Genomic DNA, 22,410 nt, shown 5'->3' with positions numbered 1-22,410 from the left:
CTGCCAGTGTCTGTAAGTGTCAACCCACATCTTACTCCTTCAACTCTTCACTCAGGAGAGCAGAGGGGGCTGCCAGAGAACACACTTGTGGATGGCTACAACCCCAGCGACAGGTGCACTGCCAGTCTACATGGGGAAAAAAAAAAAATCAAGCTGAACAAAGCGGCACTAGAAGCATGTAAAAGCACTGCTGTCAGCTCCACTTCCAGGCACTAGCTCTACTCTTCCAACTCTCACCACGTAAAGTTTCTGTGCACTCATGCACTTGTGCTATTGCCAAACGTGCAAGAGCTCTGAGTGCAGAATTTGTCTCCCTGCAATAAACTAGACAGAAGCACGAGTGGGCTGGATTTTGTTGATGCAGCTGAGGTCTCCTGCAATCCCATGGAGAGATCTGGCTTAGCTAAATCCTTGCTATGGGCAGCTGTAGGCTGGGCAAATGCAACCTGTGCTGATTCAGCTCATCTGCTAAGGAAAAAAGCCCTGAAAAGACCTCCAAGGGAAGGCAGTGCCACAGCAGATGCTCCAGCACAAGCACTTAGGAATATTGCCTCCTGTTGCCAGAGAGTGAAGATTGCTCAGTGTTTCCCAACTTTCTCCAGGCAGTGTCAATGCATAAAACATCTTTAATGTACGCACATGAGTGCAGCTATTTTAGCATTCCATAGGCATATCAGTTTTATTATCATAAACCAAGACTTTCTCAATAACAAGCTTGAGTGCTACTTCATTTTGCATCACTGTTGGAACTGCAGACACTGCACACAGTCACAGGAGTGCATCTCCACCATTGCAGTGATTGCAATTGCCTTACCTCTTCAATCTCTCCAGCAGAAAGGCTGAGGTTCAAGCTATTCCATATCTGTCACTAATCTAGAGAAGACCAGTTCACAGGGATATGCTCCATCAACCCTAATAAGATTAAAGGTGTTTCTATAGCTGCCAAATCCTCAGAAGTAACAACAATTTCTCTAAGGAAGCAGGTGGTGCTCACAGTTGCTTAGCATGGTCACCAGCAGAACTGGTGAGAAATTCCCCATCATAATTTCACTGCATCGGTATCAAAGATTACAGTTAGGACTTGCAGTAAGTCTGCCACATACACTGGAGGAGAATAGGTCACTCTGAGCCAAAAGCCTAGCAGGCAGTAGCCAGTTGCCAGCAGGCCTAAATTTGGGTTTAATTAACATTGTTTTTCAGTCAAGTCAGTAGAATATTTTCAGGTAGAGGTGGCATCCCTGTTACTATATGGTTAGCTATACCTGGCTAATATCGGTCTGCAAAAGCAAGTAGGCAGAACTTGATAGGTGTGAAGAGTGGCATCTGCTTTCAGAGGCACTGCTGCAAAGCTTCAGGAGAACATCACAGCTTTTAAGACATTTGCTAGTGAATCACATTCGTTAATCTATTTTGCCCCCTTACCAGCAGCACATTGTCATTGCTGATTTCCCTCCCGAGGAAAGCAAAGGCCATTTTAAACACCAAACTTCATAGGATAAAGGGGCACGAGCCTTCTTGCTTTCTCTTCAGAAGCCTCTCCATAGAGAGGAATCCCTCCATAGACCTTGAACCCGACTTCTTTCTGCCGCTGAGAGGGGCATTGTCTCTGTTACATGACGTATTTTGTAGTCCAGCTGTACAAGCAAGGCCATTTATTCATAGCATGCCTCTGCTTCCTGCCCATTTTTTCCTGCAGAAGTCAGTTTATTCCTTAATTACTGTTCCATAGTTGTTCTGTCTGTTAGAATCCATCTATGCAATCTGTGCTTTAAAATACATCCCTGGAGCAGCCACCTGGCCGCTCCTCCATGAAGGCCACCTCCACAGTGCTCGAAGGCAGGTGCTGCCTACCCCGGTACAACAGGCTTCACCTGCCGCTGCTTCCAGCTCCGCGCGAAGGACAAGCACCCAGGCAAGCCACAGGCGCCCAGCTCCTCACGGCCAGAGCAGCTCCGTGCAAGCAATACGCACCTCAGCAAACACCTCCCGAGCCCTGCTTTACAAAATAAAGCGTCCTGCCTTCAGCAGCAGATGTGACGGTTTTCGTGCAGCGGTAGTGATCAACGCCGCCTTCCCCGGCAGCACCCGGGCACCGTCCCCGCACCATTTTCACTACGTGCCTGCCCCTGAAACTGCTTATTCACACCTAGCCGAGATGCGGGCGGACAGCCGCACCGCGATGCCTTCCCGCTGCCTGCCAGACCTTCCGCTCAGCCGCTGCTCCGCGGCATACAGCATCCAGCGAGAAGCAAACCGAGAAGCCAAGGCGGCTCGGGTGCGGAGCCCCATCCTCCCCGACCCCTTAGTCCCGAGCCGGTGCCTGCCCATGCCAGACGCGGCCCGGAGGACAGAGCCGGCCGCGGCCGCTCCCGCTCGCTTACCTGCTCGGCGGGGCCGCCGGCGGCTGCCCGCGCTGCGGAGCTCGCTCGTTGCTGCCGGCCAGGCGGGTACCGCCGACCGCGGGAGCTGCCCGGCGGCGCGGGCGGGGCTCCCGCCGGCCCGGCCTCTCCGGGAGGGGGCCCCGGCGGCTGCGGCAGCGAGGGGGAGGCAGCGGCGACCCCGCCGCGGGGCGCGAGCAGCGAACGGGAGGGAGGAGCTGGCGCTGCGGCTGCGAGAGGGGCAGCTGCAGAAGGGCTGCCTTAATTAGCGCTAATTGCGCCGAAGGGGGAGGTGCGGCGCTGCGGGGGCCAGGCCGGGAGGCGGCACGGCGAGCGCAGCTGATGGGGACGGGGCGCTGAAATGAGGTTACAGGTGGCTGCTCCACGCTGCGCCCTGCAGCCCCTCCTGCCTCTCCCGCCCCAGGCTCTGGGGCTTTGACCGCTGCCGTTTGCTCCGGGGCCGGCGTGCTTCACGGGAACGCCGCAGCTCTGAACCTGGCAGGACGAGAGCCCAGGGGAATCGGCACCTCCGAGGCAGGCTTTATCCTGTAGGTAGGGGATCATCTCTGAGGACATTGTGTGGTTAATCCAAGAGACACAGAGCCTCGGCAGTGCAGATCCAGAAACAGTGTCAGCTCCCTTCTCTTTTCTTCTTTATCCCAATGGTTCCTTCAACGTGCTGCATACCAATACCAAAACGAAAGGCAGATCCCAAGTCCCACACCAACAACTAAAAACATCTGCAGTCAGTTATGTTTCCAAATCATAGCACAAGTATGAAATAATTAGGCTAAATGTGCTGAGCAGGGAGTGTAAGATTCTTAGCCTCCTATGTGATGACCAAATAGATCAAAGGACAATCTCTCAGAGCAGCATCCTCAGTTATGGCTGCCAGGCTGTGGGTACTCCAGCTTGTAATCTCCAGGCTAGGGACACTGGTCACCAGCTCCGTAACACAGAGCAGGAGAGAGAATCACTGCTCCAGTGACTGACAACAAAGGGTCTGCATATGTAGAATAAATCCACCTACATTACATGCCCGGCTAAGGACTGTGAACACCCTGGCTGCAAACGCCCAGCTCAGCTTTCAGTAGCCAGTGCTTTCTAGTCATCAGTCAGATCAAGCATGTCCTCCCTGAGGAAGCCTTGCTTCCCACAAACCTTCTAAAAGGTCCTTTTCCCAGGTCTTAGGCATTTGCTGTACCTTTTGCTAGCAGTGAATTTTGTAGTAGCAGGAGTATTACTGTGGGTGGGTAACAGAGGGCTTCATATCCATGTCTGACAGAGCAGAGCTGATGCAGAGGCGGGGTTGGAAATGGAGTAACTGTTCTTAGCTCCAGGAAAAGAGCTTTGGTTTTGCTACAAATGAAACCTCATTCCAGATTCAGAGGGGAAAGGCACGTGAGTGTGTCTAAAGTTCCTGCTGTCCTGTACAGAACAAGTTGGAAGTTTAAAAGCACTCCTATGCCCCACACAGATAGGTGACTTATTTGGTGGAGTGTCCCATCAGCTCTAAATGATTTTGCACTGTAAAAGCTTTTCCTCCTACAAGCTGCTTTGTGCAATTCAGCTGCTGAGAACATTACCCTAGGGTTCACATCAACCACGTTTGAACCTCCTGCTCCAGAGGAATCACTTGTCTGGCTGTGTGTGATACACCTGAGGTTACCCACTTTGAGGCGGTTTACTCGTTTGGTTTCACCTAGCCAGCAATAGTAATTCACAGGTTAAAAGGACACCAAGGCTCAGCCTCTTCACAAATTACAATTTTAAAAGAGGTTATGGCTTGTGTCTGGTCAAAAGCCAGCAAGCTTGGCTCCTCTGAGACACTCTAATTCTTAGGTAATTATAAAGAACAAAGGAGAGGAATTGGAATTTCTTCCTCGCTGGAATAAAATTAATTCTGATGTTATGACTACAGTTATAAGAAATGTTCAAACTCATGGGATTTGTAAAAGCACAAGAAGTGATTCATCCCTGTGCCTGATGAAAACTAGAGCTCCAAATCACAATAAATGTCATCTTTTGGTGCATAGAGAATCCAAACTGAACTGGTTTAGCTATAAAGTACAATTTGCCTTTGTGAAATGGGTGGACGTTGTAAAGTGGGAGAAAGGGCAACTCCTTGAGTTCTTTGTCCTTCAAACACTCCTTAGCACTCGAGCACTGAAGCCTGTTATCTCTCCATCGGCTTCCAAGGGTCTGGATGAGGTGCACAAGCAACGCTGACCCAGTGTGAAACACTGAAGCAGGAGGGCAGGTTTCTCTCTCTGAGCCTGTCACCAAACCAGCACGTTTTTCTCACAAGCAAGGCCATTTCTCAAGCTCTTCTTTTACTGTCCTGTCTTTGGCCCACTCAACTTCAGACTTCCTGGGATAGACACATGCTTTATAAACAGCACACAGGCTCAGCAGAATTCCCAGCTCCAGCTAGGAGCAGCAGCTACAATATAAACAAACAAGCACAGTTACAGATCCGGAGCCAAATTCTTTTCAGTGTCCTTTGGAAAACGTGCCCCAGAGAGGCTGCTCTCTTGGACAACCCAGGAGCCATTCCACTGCCACCTCTCAGGTCTCCAGCCACGAGGATGCAGCGATGAGCCCTCTGCAAACGTACACATTCCTGCTCTGGGCAGCAACAGCCAACGGCAGCTTGTAAACATGCAGTTTGTAAGACTGAACCAGTCTGCCACTGGAAGCAACAATCACAGAGAATGTCTTGCACAGTGTTTTCCACCTCCTTCTCATTCTAGAAAGACTGTAATTAATCTCTGCTGCAGGAGCTGCACAGTAGTAATGCCTCTCCTCCTACATACTCCATTTACAACTCGAGAGCTAACAGCCTATTAAGTTTTTAATAAATTATACTCAAATATTGTGGCACTGTTCTAAAATTAAAACCTGGGGATGAATTGCTAAGGATATGTTCCTTAAGAGCACAGAACTGCTCCTTAAACACATCAGGGTTCTCACACAGATCTCCTGGCTTACAAACATCTCTGATCATAAATACTTCTTGGGCAAGGTCTGGCAGGAAATGGTGGGTTTTAGAGGAGAAAGCTTTTTCCTTTTCCCTATTAATCTCTTTTCCTTTCATCTCAAATTTAATTAGTCTCTAGGTCTTCACAAAATCATGCAATTACTCATGTATGAAAGAAGGAAAGGCCTCATGAAGATTCTGTAAAAGCAGCAGTAAAAACACTGGGAAGAATCTGATCGATAGACCTAAACCAAGGGACTCACTGAAATATTGTGTGGCTCACACAGTGGGATAGTTTCCAAAGCCAGAGGTACACCTTCTGGAAATGTAGTTGTGTCAGTTAAAGTGTTCTCAGAAGCTCTTGGGAAGAGTGGGTGAAATCATCGCTGTTATGGTACAAATAAATGACAAAGTCAAACTAAAAGCAGCAGTTTTGATTAGCTGTGAAGGAACATGAGATACCGCAGGAGCAAGAGCTTCAGGTCTGCTCTTGTGCCCTGCTAAATGTTCTTAACTTAGTATTTCCTCTGCCGTGGGGTTTAATGAGCTGTGTCAGGGCTGTTGTTAGTGTCAGCATGGGGAGGAGAATCCAGGAGGCCTTTAAAGAGCTCACCCCAGAGCAGGCAGAGGATAGAGCTTGCATCTCTCCTGAGAAACAGCAGAGAAGACACAAACTTCACAGCTGTCCAGAAACCAAACTCATTACAGTTAGGACCCTAGCAGATTTCTTTATAATTGCTAATTACTTTTTAGTTTCCCTAGCAATAAATAGCTTTTCTAAACTTAATTGATTTCACTCGGAAGGACTAACAGATTAGTCAGGATTCTGCTCCCCATCTGTCAGGTAAGTGCAGGTGAAGTAAAATGGTTTTTTTGAAGTAAAATGTTGCTTTTGCCTTCGACATTTCCTCTCTCCCTTTGGAGTTTTTCTGGCCAGATTTAGAGCAGCACACAGCAGTGTCTCCCAGGCTATTTATGACCCATGGCTGTGACTGTCCATTCCATACTATCACTAAGTGATTAGTCAGTATTGGTCAAACCTTCAGGTCCTAATTAATTCCCAGCACAAGTGAAATGATTGAAATCAGACACAGCTTCATCTACAAATGGAGCAAACCCGGAGTGTTTGCCAGCAGCAGCAGGGAGGTGATTGTCCCCTCGTAATGGCTTTGGTGAGGCTACACCTCGAGTATTGCGTTCAGTTTTAGGCACCACAATACAAGAGAGATGTGGAGGTGCTGGAGTGGGTCCAGAGGAGAGCAACGAAGCTGGGAAAGGGCCTGGAGAATAAATCTTATGAGGAGCGACTGAGGGAGCTGGTGACAGTTAGTGTGAAACAGAGGAGACTGAGGGCAGACCTCACTGCTGTCTGCAGCTACCTGAAGGGACATTGTGGAGAAGCTGGTGCTGGGCTCTGCTCACAGGTAATTTGAGGCAGAACGAGGGGGAATGGCCTCAAGCTGAGGCTGGGGAGGTTTAAACTGGACATTAGGAAAAAGCTTTTCACAGAGAGAGTGGTCAGGGACTGGAATGAGCTGCCCAAGGAGGTGGTGGAGTCACCCACCCTGGGTGTGTTTAAGGGTGGTTTGGATGTGGTGCTTGGGTTGTGGTTTTAAGGTGAATCTTGTAAGGGTCTTTTCCAACCTAGATATTTCTATGGTTCTGTGTTCGCCTGGCCAGATGCTTTATTTCACAGCTCTGTTGTCATTCTCTTTACTGCTGATGTCCCAACATGCAGCATGTCCCCTGGCTTTGCATGGAGGCCAGACTAACAGAGATGTGCCACCCCTTGGAGTAGCTTAGCCAGGACCAGCTACGGGATAACACAAACCAGCACTGCCTTTTGGTGCCACACACCGCTCCTTTTCCTAACACAGCTGATTAGGAAGTAGTGCTCAAATTCCTGCTGTTGCCTAAGCAAGGCCAGAAGATGACAACAGACTTTGGGTTCTGATCCAGCTTTCAGCAACCACCAATACTGAGGTGTGAGCTGAGAGATACCATCGCTGGCAACATGCGCTGAAGTGAGACCACACAATTTCCCATGCCTGGAATTCGGTGTCTCAGCAGCAACAGCCAATCTGATCCCTATATTAATATCAGCTTTCAGTTTGCATTGCAGATTTGTTGAAAATGATGGCGGGAAGCAGAGCATGAAAAAATGGGAAGTGGCTACTGGCAGCTGCCTCTTTTCTGGGAATCCAGCAGCAGGATGTGCAGGATCTGCAACACCTTCTGATTGAAGGCTGAGAGATAGAGAGAGATTCACCTAGACCCAAATGTCTCATCCAAACTCTGAGTTAAAGTGGGTATTTCCCCTCCATGTCCATGAGTACCTTTATTTATAGTGTGTGCTGTTCCAGGGATTCGTGATTCCAGTGTCATCACGTCCCCTTGACACATCAGGAGAGCTGGATGTGAAACCAGACTCAGGCTTTCCAGCTCAGCTCAAATCAGAGAGCACGGCTACTGTAAAATTTAGTTTAGTTTACCTCTTAGTTTTACATGTGGAAGCAACTACAAGCTGACAACTTCCCCTTAGTCTCCACACTAAGCAGAATCTGATCACCTTAAAGCTCAGCCCAGGACAGCAGTAACAGCTGTACACCAGCACAGATGTCCTTCTGAGGAGGTGACGCCAAGTTGCACTTCTCCCATCTCACAGTCGCGCAGACGCTAACACCACATGCACTGACCTCCACCACTCTACCCAGTCAGAGTACAAAAGCTGAGCAGTCAGCAGTAGATGCTGCAGAGTGTCAAGTGCTGGCTTGAGCAGATGACTGTGTCCCGTTTGGCTCTCACTCCTTGCTGTATCGTTATGCAGACATCCCTGGCATGTTACTGACTGGAGAAAGGTCTTTTGGATCACCCCTAAGGAGCCATTTAAGTTAGGGAGGAAGGAGTAGAATCCGTGCTGGATAATCATACCCATTAATACAATAGATTGAAAATGTAGCTCTAACCACATTGGTTTCATGTTCTGATTAAAGGAACAGCTGCCCAGAATAAGGACTTGTTGACTCACTTCAGCTAGCAGCTCCTTGTAGTCTGGCCATGCTGACAGAGATCTATTTGTTAGACATTTTTGACATTGTTACGAAGAGAAAAAGGATAAGGTGACCTGCCCCTTTGGGACCCTCTTTACCTTCAGCTTTACCCAAATGTGCCTTTTTCCTAGCAGGAAGAACACGTAGTTGAAGATTTGACGTCCTATTAGAGCCATAATGATCTTTACCTCCACAAGCAGTTTGAAACAGCAGCACCGACATGAAGGAGACGCATCAAGGATGTGCAGCACATCTGGCACCCAGAGGCCAGCCACAGATACTCTTCTTACCTAGTGCTAGAGTTTGCCATACAGACTGGGTGGATGATCCCTGCAAAGCACAGAGGTACTGCAACACCCTCACTTGAAGAGGCTGCTTATGGCTCTTTAATCGGTGTCAGAGAACCACACAGTTAAAAAAGCCATGAGTGACAATGTGAGAGCAGTCAGAGAGGTAAAAGCTCCACGAGCTGCAACACATTCTCCTGCCCAGGATCCATTTCTTTACCCTAATTTATCTGAAACGTTCAGGTGTGTTCTAATTTTAGCATTTTGAGAAACAACTTTTGAAGCATATTCGAAGATAGTGAATTGCTTTTACGGCAGTGAGCTGCATGGGAGGTGTTTTCCCCCAGAGACCAAGGAGCCTGAAACATCACCAATCTGTTCCTCTGTTTGGAAATCCTTTGCCTGCTACCAGGGAACGTTGCAGCCTGACATATGGTACTGCTGGAGGGTGTCTGCAGGAAAGGGAACTTTAACAGAGTTAGCACTACAGAACTGCTAGAGAGAAGGGAACCATATTTTTTTTCCAGGCAGGAATTTCACTCTCAAGTCATCTGTAAAATATTGAAGCAATAATTAGAGACCAGGCAGGACTGAGCTTGCCACACTACTATTTTTAAAGCTAGGAACTTAAATAAGAAACAAAAGAGAAGAACAATTTAAGGCAATAATAATTACAGCCATGGAAGTCATGGCCAGAGGAGAACACATTTAGAAGATAGATAAAGTCTTGCAAGGAAAATCCTTAAGTGGCTATCAAAGATAATATACAGATGCAAACTCTAAGCCAAGAGCTTCCCTAATGTATGAGCCAGAAGCTGGGAGATTTTAACACTGTCTCTGCAATATCCACTGCTAGCCAAGGACAGTGGGGAAGGGAACCTTCCTGTCTGACTGTTGCTGCATTTAGCCCTGAACATTGCTTTCTGTGTCTGACCAGAAGTGTAAGCAGCACACTACAGACACTGCCTTTCAAAGCTTGTAGCCAGAGCACTTCTAAAGTACGCAACATAAACTAGTTGGGTAAAAAATGGACATATGGCATCTTACATGTGACAGTTGTGCCTCCATTTGATACAGGCTGCATAAGCAGTTTCAGAAGTTATTTCAAGACCTTTTGACATCCTGCAGTCTTCCTTTCTTGTCTGTCAGCCTACATCTGCTCTGACTGCAATGAAGGAGGCATAAAACCTTCTTTCAGCTTGGAGAAGAGGAGGCTCAGGGCACATCTCATTGCTCCCTACAACTACCTGAAAGAAGGTTGTAGCCAGGTGGGATTGGTCTCTTCTCCCAGGCACCCAGTGCCAGATCAAGAGGACACAGTCACAAACTGTGCCTATATGGCAGGTTCAGGCTGGATGTTAGGAAGAAGTTCTACATGGAAAGAGTGATTGGCATTGGAATGGGCTGCCAGGGAGGTGGTGGAGTCATCATCCCTGGAGGTGTTTAAGAGGAGGCTGCATGAGGCACTTGGTGCCACGGGTTAGTTAATAAGAAGGGTTAGGTGATAGGTTGGACTTGGTGATCCTGGAGGTCTTTTCCAACCTGGTTAATTATGTGATTCTGCAAAAGGAGAAGGACATTTCCAGTCTCCAGTAGAATATCTTTGCCAAGCAGTAAATACAGGCAAGAGCTCAGCTAACATCCTGTGTCACCACCTGCAAGTCTGTGACAGTCACACACAGCCTGGTTATAGTCATTAAGCCGATGGAAGTAGCTAATATTAAGTTGCATGGCAATGACCGTGCAGGCTTGAAGTTCAAGTGCATACCAAAGGCTGCAGCTGGTAACCCTGAAATGGCAACAAATTCCACCAGGCTGCAAGGAAAAGTAAATCCCTGGAGTTCCTTTGCAGGGAAGAACAGTTCTGAGCTTACAAGAAGAGCACAGATGGAGCTGCCAAAGCACCTTGGGCAGAGAAGCGTGGAGGAAATCCACCTCTGCACTTCAGTCAGTGTCCACTAAACACAGCCAGGGTGGGTTGCTGCTGCTTGGTGCCCACGGCAGGGCTGGCGATGGCCCCTGAGAGCACTGCATCTGGCACAGCTGAGGGGGTGGGCTCAGCAAGGCTCTCGTGCCCCTGAAAACGGCTGCTACACTGCCTCTGATTGCTCATTTCCAGGCTATCTGTCACTTCCTTGTGTAGACGCCAAGGGCTTTCTGATATGTGTACATGTTTGGCAAAGAGGGAAGCATTTGCACTACTGCAAAGCCACCTTGCTTCAAAATGCTGCACACACCTGAGAAAATATCTACCCAATGTGTGGAAATGCTCTGGGCTGTGCTACTGCTGCTCAGTGAAAGGCCACTCTTAGTTTGGTTCACTGCGGAAAAAGCTGAATCCAACAGAAACTGCATTTATTAAGGCTAGGAAATACTGTTGTAAAGCTCCAGAGTGGATGTCCCTCACCTGACCCTCCAGATTTACAACACGATTTTCTCCCCAGTAGCACCATTACTGGGTCTCAAGGTTTTCTATTTGGGCTCTGTAATTATAACCAGATGAATATTTGATTCTCCACCACATGATCACCCTGGGCTGGTTAATTTTAGACCCTGGACCATATTTGAACTAATACATTAAAATGTAAAATATCATCCCAAATTACTCAGGTTTTTAAATACATTGATGTATGAGGTGTGAACCTTACAGGGCATTTTAGCTTCCACTTACTGTGAGGCTCCTGTTCTCTCCGAGGCTACCACAGCGCAGAGAGATGACAAACTGGGTCAGCATTCCGTTAGCACAGGGAAACCTGCAGAACCAAAAGGGTTAAAGGGCTTAGAAAGTACCTGCCTGTGTGCAGAAACAGGCAAACCCTGCTGCCTTCCTCCCAGTGCTGCTAAAATCCGTGTCTCACTTTGACACCCTCCACCATCCAAGGCAGGGAAGATAATGTCATGGAGCTGTTGCTGTTTCATCAAGACATTTAGATGCTCCAGAACACCGCCCACTGATCTCTCTTCTTCCACCCATTGACTCTTTCACTTTCCCCACTGTTCTTCTTCTCTGTCTTTCTCCATTACAGAGAATGCCAGGAGGATTTGAGCTTCTTTGCTCAAGCAAGCTAGAGCCCTGAACACTCGACCTCTTGCCATGGCACGCAGGAGCAGCGCTTTGGCAGGCCCTAGGGCACTAAGGGAGATGACAACCTGTGTGCCGTTTCTGACAGCAATCCTTGTTACACATCTCTGCAGCTGGCTGCATTTGACCAGCAAGACTTGACAAGTGTCTCAATCCCCTGGGTACCTTTGCAGAGCACAGCCTCTTGCCAGGCCCAGTCTAGTCTTCAACGTCAGGGTCATCTACATGGAGCCAGGGACTGAGGGGACTAAACGTCCCTCTCTGCCGTGGCAGTCACTCATGCCTCTGCCCACTAGCTCTGTCCTGTCTGGTCACTGGCCTCTCTCAGCCCTGCACCTTCTGGCAGCACAGGTGTCAGAGAACACTGGCACACCTGGGCAGAGGCAAGGATGCCCTTCTGTCTGCTCTGAGTACAGCAGATCCTTCCACACAGGCCTGTGGCAGGCTTGGGTCTGTGACCAAGACCAAGAAAGGGATTCGGGCATGCATATGGGAGTTGGTGAGGAAGGAGGAAGGCAGAGAGCCAGAGCACGAGGCGGGGGCCCTGACACCAGCACTCATCTGCTTCACCATGCTAAGCTTTTCAATGGAGAGTGGCACATAACTAACACAAATTCACTGCCTGGCTGAGGTACCAGGAGAATGGAATAAAATGGCAATGGACATAACTGAATAGCTCTCCTCCTCAGGCCCTTGAGAAAATACTTCTCTAGACTCATGTGCTGGTTTGAGACTAATTGGGATATTTTAATGAGAAAAATTAGATTATGGGCTGTGAAAAGAAAAGCAATGATGATGTCTACTTCACTCACAGGGTTGCTGAGATGTATAAAAGCAAGGACACAAACAGAGATAAGAGAGTCTGTCGGTGTCTGTGTCTTTCCCTGGCTTCTGCTGTACTAACTGCTTCTAGCTGGAGCTGTGTAACCCAACTAATCATTCTGCTTCTAACTCCCCTTGCCAAGCCTGCCAAATCACCTCGCACGTAAGGCGGATTCTGGGATAAGAGAGGGGGCTGGAAAGAAGGTGGAAGGGTGGTTGGGAGCCCCTGCTGGGCACTCTGATTTCTGGGAGGGCTGCTGTGTTTCTGTATTATTTCTAACTTGTATGTTTCTGTACAGAGCTGTATATATTTGTAATATACCTGCTTGTATACTGTGCTAAGCTTTGAATAGAAAGCTTCCTTCCTTGACTTTCAGCTGGCTGAGCCTAATCTGGGTGATTTCACTGGGGGAGGGGGGACAGGTCATTCCCAAACCATCATAACTCATTTTGGAGGTGTCTCTCTACAACTGAAATTATTCCAAAAGCCTGGACACGTAAGTGTGCAAAATAATTCCTTGGGAGGGTGATAATAAGGAGACAGACTTCTTCAGCAGGGGAATGCATCCACCTGCATGGAGAGCCCTCTGCTCACACAGGTGTCCATCCTCTGGTGCCTCTTAACTGAGGCACAGAAGAATACTGCTTTTTGCCTCACTTGTTTGAGTCAGAAGCCAGTAGTATTAACAAGAGAGAAAGCAATCACTTTCCCCTTTGAAGTGCTCCTCCCTGCAATTCATTAATTTCTTCCCCTTTGTGCTGTGTTTTGCTCATTGGGTTTTTGGTAAATCCCAATCTCTTGGATCAAAACAGGAAGCTTGTGACTTAGACTACTCTTTTTTCAAGTTCCCTTTAGAGTACAACTCTGGCACAAAACAGAGACATTAAACAAAATCTGACTGGGTTTTGCTGCCATTTGTTTTAAAATAATATCCCTTGCAGTGCAATGAGAGCTGATTCAAGAGGGAGGTTCTAGGAATTACTGTGAACATACTTTCACAAGAAAAGTTCTTGCAGAGGGCCCAAAGAACAAACAAAGTCAAGTGTTTATTTGGCTGCCATCGCAGGAGTGCCCCAGGGATCAGTGCCGAGCCCACTCCTGTTCAACATCTTCATCAGTGACATTGAGAAGGGGACAGACAGACAGAGTCTGCTCAGAAAGTTTGCTGATGGCACCAAACTAGGAGGCTTGGCTGAGACAGCTGAAGGCTGTGTGGCCATCCAGAGAGACCTGGACAGACAGAGCTGGGCACAGAGGAACCTGATGAGGTTCAACAAGGACAAAGGCAGAGTCCTGCACCTGGGCAGGAACAATAAACTGCAGCAGCACAGGCTGGGAGGTGACTGCTGGAGAGCAGCCCTGTGGAGAGGGACCTGGGGGTGCTGGTGGACAGCATCCATGGCACAGCAATGTGCCCTGGGGGCCAAGAAGGCCAATGGGATCTTGAAGTGTATTAAGCAGAGTGTGTCCAGCAGATCACGGGAGGTTCTCCTTCCCCTCTACTCTGCCCTGGTGAGACCTCATCTTGAGTACTGCCTTCAGTTTTGGGCTCCCCAGTTGCAGAGGGACAGGGATCTGCTGGAGAGGGTCCAGCAGAGGGCTATGAGGATAATGAGGGGACTGGAGCAGTGCCTGGTGAGGAGAGGCTGAGGGCCCTGGGGCTGCTTAGTCTGGAGAAGACTGAGAGGGGATTGGATCAATGTTTATAACTATCTGAGGGCTGGGGGTCAGGAGGGGGGGACAGGCTCTGCTCACTGCTCCCTGGCACAGGACAAGCAGCAGTGGATGGAAGCTGCAGCACAGGAGGTTCCAGCTCAGCACAAGGGGGAACTTCTTTCCTGGAAGGGTCCAAGAGCACTGGCACAGGCTGCCCAGAGAGGCTGTGGAGTCTCCTTCTCTGGAGCCTTTCGAGGCCTGTCTGGCTGTGTTCTTGTGTGCCCTGAGCTAGATTGTGTGGTCCTGCTCTGGCAGGGGGGTTGGACTGGATGATCTCCTTGGGTCCCTTCCAACCCCTGACATCTGTGATCCAGTGATCCTGTGAACTTGATCTTATTTTCAGGGTCTTCTCCAGAGATCATCCCTCAAAGCATGCCCCAGAACTGACATCCCAATTTCCTCTCAGGTCTTGGGAAAATCCAAGTTATTTTAGCACTGTTTTATATTAAAATTGATGAGCCTCTTGCAACAAATAACACACTCACCCGGCCTGTGTGTGCCTGGGTAACATTACTGTCACCAGTATCTGTCCAGACAACATTACTGTCACCGATATTTGCCCAGATAACATTATTGTCACCAATATAGTCTCAAAAAAGGTCAATAAGGTGAAACTAAAGTTGGCACTGGGTAACTGGAATTGCAGACAACAATATGATTATTGGATGGAATGTCCTCTGGTTAAGAGGCAGACAATCCAAGCTGTAGATGTACCATTGGAACTGCTGGCTCTAGAATCTCTGTTCACAATGGAAAATTGCATTCACCTGAAAAAATGAATTACCATTTCCCAGCATTTCCCCTAGCTCCTAAAACTTCTGTCGAACCCTAACAAAGGATGGAATTGCCATAGCAACTGCCAATCTGCTTGCTTTCCACTGGTGTTTTTGTTTTCTCACTCACATAACCCGTTCCCTCAGATGGGCAGCCACGGGGGCTGAAGTCATTGCTCTCAGGGACTGCTTTTCTGGCAGAGCACGATCTGGAAAGCAGAAAAAAACACCAGCACAGGTCCTGGCCAGAGCCCAGCTGCACTTTAGAACTTCCAACAGGACGACTCTTTGTCATAAGCATTAAAGCTTTTCTGTGTGGGCTTTCACTAGCTTTGCTCCACATCAGATCGTTCTCTGGTCTGCTGGTCTTTAGTGTGTCATGGCACTGTGGCTCAGTAAAGCTGCAGCATGGCAAATCCCATCTTGGCATGGACAAGACCTTTCCTAAGAAGATAGTGAATTCTGATCACCAAACGCAGCTGAATGGCAAGCCCAGGTGTGATTTCTGGGAGGAATGGAACTGCAGAGACCAGTGGAGTGCAAAACAGAACTTTTAGGACGCCTCACAGACCTCCTTCAATGTTAAATAGAATCACAGAATCATAGAATCAAACAGGTTAGAAGAGACCTCCAAGATCATCCAGTCCAACCTGGCACCCAGCCCTGTCCAATCAACCCAGACCATGGCACTAAGTGTCCTCATCCAGTCTTTCTTGAACACCTCCAGGGACATCGACTCCACACCTCCCACGCAGCGTGTGGCCTGTGTGGCACCCACCCTTTTCCTGCCTTCACTGCCACTAGCAGTACTGCCCGAGGAAAATATATTCCCAACTTGTACACACCTTGAGCAAGGACAGTGGAAAGGGGCTTCAGCCATGACAAGTCACACTCCTGCCTTGGCAGCTGAAAGCAGATGCACTGGGCATTTATTCAGAGGCTGCCATTCACCACCAAGATGAACAAACCAGGCACACTCTAGAGATATTACTGTCTTCCCCTATCTTAAGCTGTGTCTAATTTCTTTGCAGACTTATCTGTATTATTTTAATTTCTCCCTATAAACTCCTGCCATGTCTAAGGCCTGGGAGTTGTTAAGTTTGTTCTTGGGAACAGGAGAATGGGGAACTGCAGAGCAGTGTTTCCGCAGTGCCAGCTGCACGCAGCACGCTACGGGCACATCAGTCAGCAGTGAAGCTCAAAGGCAGTGCTGCATTCAGGTTAGTTGCCAACATGTGAGAGGTTCTCCGTGACCTATTCCTGAGGTTTTGACCTCTGGCATTAGGATGAAGAGCGAGCAGTGAAATACTCAACAGCATATTCATCCTTTGCTACTATTAGCTGCAATCAAAGTTACCCAGCACTGCCTACACCCCAGACTGCTCTTGGTACATTCTAAAGCATGGTCACCCAACCAAGCTTTGCTATTTCTGTTCTTAAACTCACCGTGGTAGTAATACAAATTCTGATCAAAAGAGAGAAATCCGTTCTGAGGTCTCTGAAACCCAGATGAAATGGAGCAGGCTCCCAAGCAACTCCTAGTTCTACTTTTGTAAGCCCAGCAGCAGGACAAAGCAGTAGCTCATGCCTAAGTGACCAAAGAGTAGCAGCTGGTTCCGTACAGTTGGGAGGAGAAGTTGGTTCCATCCAAACTGCAAATCTTTCCAAAGCAGATGCACTATTTGTGCTTTTCATCACAAATAGTGCTTTTATTGGAGATGCAGGAAATGCTGGGGATCAGGTTGTGCATCTGGGGCAGTGCTATTTAATGGATGTATTTGAAGTTAGAGAAACAACACATGCCATGAGATGAAAAACTGAACATCTGGCCATGCACTCAGGAGGAGCTCAACTCTGTACTTCATCCCTTCTGGTCCTTCAATCCTCACACACCAAACTCCAATTCCTTCTCTTTCAAAAATGAATAGAAGCAGCCATTGCTTCTATTTCCTGTGGGAAGGAGGAGGAAACAGCCTCTCAATCCATCTGTCTTCAGAAAACAAGTGAAAAGTTACCTATGAAATGAAAATGAGCTTAAAAAGGAGGCACTGGAGCTGCCTGCAGTGACGCAGCCCCAGCAGCACCACTGCTTGTCAACAGCCACACTGGTTGGCTTCCTTTTTTTGTCTGACTTGGAGTTCTGTATGCTGGCTGTTGCCTGATGAGGCTGGATCCCTGCAGCTTTCATGTTGAGCCACACCTCCTGCTGCTGAGATGAAAATGAAAGGCTGCATTATAGGTTAAGAGGCCCTGTCAGAGACTGCAGAAATCTCTCAGCAAGCACAGGAACACTCCATCAAAGCCTTCTCTAGGTATATCTGGATGAGCTCATTCTGCTTTTGATGTACAGTGTGGATGCTTTTCAGGTGTCATAGACTCACAGAATGCTAGGGCTTGGGAGGGACTCTAGCGATGGAGTCCAACCCATAACTTATTAGTGCAGATAGGCAGGTATCCACATAATGGCTGAAAAGAGGTTTGCAGTTTCCAGCAGAACTACTCAGAGCAAATGTTCTCACAAAACAGACCATGTTCTGTGACTTCTTGCCAGGGGAAGAAATTCCACTCCTCAAGGGAAACTCCACATCCTTCATAAAATTTACATTTAAAACTAACTATCCTCATTCTGTAATTCCTTACAATCACCCAGGCAACAGATGCAGGATTTGTTTCCCCAAGATCAGAAATTCTTCGTTGAATCACTGCACTTCTACTTGGTACTTATTTCTTTCTAGCAAATTAAGCAGCATTTACGATAGCTTTGTGCAAATCACATTTGTGGTTGGGTTTCACTTAGGAAATGTAAACATTTTAGACCAGAGCTGAGTAATTGCATTGTACTTCATTCCTGATTTCCATGTAAAGTACTTGCTAGCTGTTAATGTGGTATTCATCAAACTGGACAGCACATGTGCTGCTAAACACACCAAATAACACACATTATTTTGGGGCACCCAATGTGCCCTTTGCTTAAGTGGATGGCAAAAGTTTATGAACCTTAGCAAAGGCAGAAGCAGGACCAGAGACCTTTTCTGTTAAGTAAAACAGAACCACCTCCAACTCTCTGGAATGAGCACAACGGATTGAAGATCGCAGCGTATAGTGCATGCAGCTCAGGAGAAGTGTGACCATCTGTAATGGCTGAAGAGACACAGGGCAACCTCAAAATCCCTGAGCTTCTGGAGAAGAGAGATCTGATGTCCCCAGGATAACATAGAACTGTCTGCAGCAAATGCAGCTCCCTCTGAGAAGCGTGGTGAGGAGGAGTGTGGTGAGGAGGAGCATGGTGAGGACCTTGCACCTTGCTCCCACTGAACACGCGTTGTTGTTCCAGGCTGGCACTGCTGAATTAGGTTTGTCCCAGGAGTTTTCCACAGTCTGTAACAAACCTGAGCTGCCTTGAAGCAAAGCCTCTGGGAGCACAAAGCAAAAGAAGGAATAAACCTTTAACCAAAGAATCTAAGAGCCCAGCCATGTAGAGGACAGAGAAGCTGAGGGCTCTCAGCATCCCACAGGGACAACTAAATACAGTGGAAGGTGAAAAGCTTGCAGCTAGAAAGTCACAACTACCCATTTTCAAAAATTAAGGTTTAGCAAACATGGGATGAGAGATGATTCACTACTAATGGCTAATTTGAAAGAAACAATTAGGGATGTTCTGAAACGAACTCCCTCATTGAAATCAGGTACATTTTCAGATCTCCAGAGCTGTAGTCTGAATCACAGCTAACACAGCTGAGGAGGATGTATTAAGCAGCTATTAAAGGTATTGTTCTCTTCAACACCTTGAGTAATTTCAAGGAATCAGTAGGCTCTGCTAGCTCCACAGAGACAAGTGTCTACCACCAGAAAGTCACTGCTACTTGCCAGGTTGCACAAGCATATTTGGACTTGGACTAAAGTACACTGCAGTGGGCAAAGCAGCAGCCAGGCCTGCCTTGCACTGGTTCTGGGCACAAGGGATTTCCAATCTTTTTCCTCTCTGAGCTCTGAAGTCACAAATACCTCAGGGAGAAACATCCCAGTACCTCTCTCTTTTTGCTGGTAAAACGACACAGAAAAGCACAGCTCCCTGCCTGGATCCTGGTGTGCTAGTCAAAGAAAGGAAAAGCCACTGCTTTCCCCTGGAGAAAACAGGCAGGCTTCTCACCCTGCGGGTCATAGGGTTACATCTGACCTTTTTAGAGGGCAGTCAGACGCAAAATCACCATGTGCATGGTCTCTTACTGTTACCTTCCAGCCACAGTTACTGTTGAAGAGAAGACGGGTTTGAACGCCTCTGCACAAGCCTGCCCAGCAGAGCCCATCGTTACACCTCCGCAGGCTCCGCGGGGTGGGGAGTGGGGGTGGGTTACGGCCACAGCTGCCTTCCCCAGCTGGGCGAATCCTGCCGCTGGCCAACTGCTCCGAGATCCCCTCTCCTGCCATGACCGCGCAGACAGCCGCCACACCACTCACAGCAGTGCCACCTTAATGGCAAACAGATCGCTCCGGCCCTGCTGGGCAGCACGGGAGGGACCGTTCCTTTCTCTAAAGCCAGGGCAAGTTTTCTTTGACACATGTCCAAGCCCTCAGCATGTGTTCACTCATTTCTGAAGGTCCTCCTTAGGTTTCTCCTAATCTAAAACACTCCTGGTGTTTCTCTCATGTGATGTCATTGCCTAGTAATCGGCGTGGAAACTCGGCATCTTCCACAAGAGCTGCAACAGGACGAGGAGAGCTTCCAGCAGGGGCAGACTCCGGCCGCTGCCTCCCGCTGCGGAGGTGTTCCAGCGACGCAAGCCAGAGCAGCGCCCTCCTCGGGCGGCTACCCAACACTGCAAGGAGAGCGGCTGCCACGCAGGGCGCGCTTGAGCCGCAAGCTCGGGCCGCTGCTTACAAGGGCAAGCGGAGCTCTTGCTCAGAGGGGTGGCTAACATCTCGTGTTTGTGTGAGGCACTGATTGTGCTGTGTGCAGTTCTCTGCTGCCGACAGTGCCAACGGCGAGGCGGCTCTCACTCTGCATCTTGGGACAGCCAGCACCCGGAGCCGGAAAGAGACCCCAGCTTCTACGGACAGCAGGGTGCTGCCAGCTGCAGATTCCTGCCGTGGCTTCCTGCTGCCGCTGTCTCCAGGACGATGGCAGAGAGCACAGGGCAGCAATCAGGATCTCTCCTCTCCTACCTCCGCCTTTTGAAGCGCTGCAAAAGGCAGGAATAGCCAAAGCAGCCAAGGCTGCAGATACTGCTAGACACCTCAGCGACATGAGTCCTGGCTCCACCCACGACAGAACTGCAACAGCGTTTCACTCCAGCTGCAGATCTTGCATTTATTAGCAATTAGCTCCATTTTGATTTAATTCCTAGCTTCTTCCATTCCTTTTACATATGCAGCACATACCACACCAGCAGTTAATGTTCCAGTGCCAGTGATAAATACTGATGTGATGGCAGCTTCATGGCTCCAGAGGAAAAAACCTCTGGGGTTTGATTTTTTGGGTATAATTAAGTGATGAAAATGTTAATGCAATCGATTATATAATTTTGTTACCAATGTAATACTGAGTGCACATGTAGGGATACTCACTGACACACCTTGCTCCCTGTGACTGCAAGTGTGCAGAACAGGACGGTAATTCCCTGACTTTACTCGTCCACAGACAGGCCTGCTGGGAAGAATTAAATTGGCTGCAGACTCTGCTTAAAGGCAATATTCAATAGACAATGACTCTGGGTGAATTTTAGTTTTCATGCTAGAATAATCTACCGTGCATATAGCAACACTATTGTATTTCAAGGAACTGTTTATAAAGTTTTCAGGGTTCTCCTGAATCAACCAACAGATTGCAACATAGGGAAGACAAACATTTGCCTGGGGAAAAAAAACAACAACAAACCAAACCAGACCAAATCAAACCAAACCCACAAGTATGGAAACCAAACAATCTCCCCCCCCAACAACAATGACAGCAATGACCCACCCTGAAAAACTGTTTAATGCAAAAGTTCAAAATGGGTTTTTTTGGGTGTTCATTAACTGAAAGCTTAGTGAGAGCAGAACTGTCACCAAGTCAATACAATTAATTCCAGACTTCAAAGTAATCTCTTTTAACCACAGCTAGAAAACCAGTCACAGCCAAGAGCAGGTTACCTGCTCCTGAGCATACCATACGTGCTGTGGTGCTGAGGATATCTCACGTATGAGGGTACAGCTATACTGCAAATGAATCAAGACTGAGACAGCAGTCACCAAGTCAGGACTCACCTGAGCCAGCCTTATTCCAGGAATATGTTGTCTCTGTTTATTTCTACTTTATGTCTACTCCATTAATAGGGCCTTTCTAAACTGTGTGAACACTTTCTCATTGCTGTTCTCCTTGAAAGTGTGTCTTGTATTCAAACACATGAAAATGCTTCAGGCTGATGGGGACTGTACCCTTATGGAAGAGACTTACACAATGCCATTTAGGGAAAAAAAGGCATTTTCCATGCTGTCTTTTTCCTTTGGAATTGCTAACTGAAGGTCATCCAAAAGAAAGGATTATATCAGGCATAAGTAGAAAGCACATAGACAAGATCACCTCTTAATAAGAGAGACGTGAACTTAATAATAAGACATGGAAGCCTACTGCTTTGATTTCTGTGAGCTTGCATCAGACTTTCCCATTTGGGTTACATGTTCCTATATCGACAGAAAAGTCTCAGGAACCTCTGAGTTAATGATGCTGAAGGGCTCCACAAGGAGCTATTACAAGAAAGCACTTGGGTGGTGTGATGGCTGGATTAAATTGCATGTAGAAAATTGCAAGGCAGCACAGATTGGAGAGCACAATTCAAGCTACTCATGTGTACTGAGAACTTCTGAATTAGTGTAAGATCCCAGTATTAAAGAGAAGGAGTTGTCAAGAACTGGACAAAGACATCTGCTCGGTGTGCAGCCAGCCCCTACACACGGCAAGACATGGGGCTGCAGGAAGAAGGAAGCACCTGGTGTTGTTCAAACTCTACACTAATACCTACATTGCTCTGCAGCCAATTTCCAGCACAGCATGCAGGCCTGTGGCCTCATCCAAAACGGAGTGCAGGAGAAGCAGAACAAAGGTAAAATATGACTGTGCCTTAGAGACAGGCAGACACTGTCACAGGACCTTTCTTTATCATAAGAACCTCAAGAAGAAGTCAGGGTAAGATTAAACTGAGATTTGAAAATGGTTCCCAGCCTCTGTGGGAATGTTCAAAGGAAAAAGGCAATGAGGAAGTGAAGGGACTGGGAGCATGCAGCACTCTCCTCTACAGAGAACGACATCCAAGTACGAAGTGACACTATGCAATCCATCCTGCAC

General features: G+C 48.0%; 1 protein-coding gene across 6 annotated transcripts in view; it reads right to left on the bottom strand.

Moving 5' to 3' along the window:
* The window catches only part of TMEM108 (transmembrane protein 108), a 121,618-nt gene that overhangs the window by 82,296 nt on the left and 16,912 nt on the right, over window positions 1-22,410 (bottom strand). For 3 of the 6 annotated variants that reach the window (XM_064169856.1, XM_064169857.1, XM_064169858.1), the window contains exon 1: window positions 2,382-2,485. The exons of 1 other annotated variant lie outside the window; for it this stretch is intronic. The gene's annotated coding sequence lies outside the window, so the exon portion shown is untranslated. Of the gene's footprint in view, window positions 1-2,381; window positions 2,486-11,366; window positions 11,449-22,410 lie in introns of those variants that run through there. 2 more of the 6 variants (XM_064169861.1, XM_064169859.1) reach the window with 2 other exon arrangements.

The sequence above is a fragment of the Pogoniulus pusillus genome, chromosome 32 (genome assembly GCF_015220805.1).
Source record: "Pogoniulus pusillus isolate bPogPus1 chromosome 32, bPogPus1.pri, whole genome shotgun sequence".
Taxonomy (NCBI): Eukaryota; Metazoa; Chordata; class Aves; order Piciformes; family Lybiidae; genus Pogoniulus; species Pogoniulus pusillus.
The sequence above is the reverse complement of the archived record's forward strand: the minus strand, read 5'-3'. Positions and strand labels throughout refer to the sequence as shown.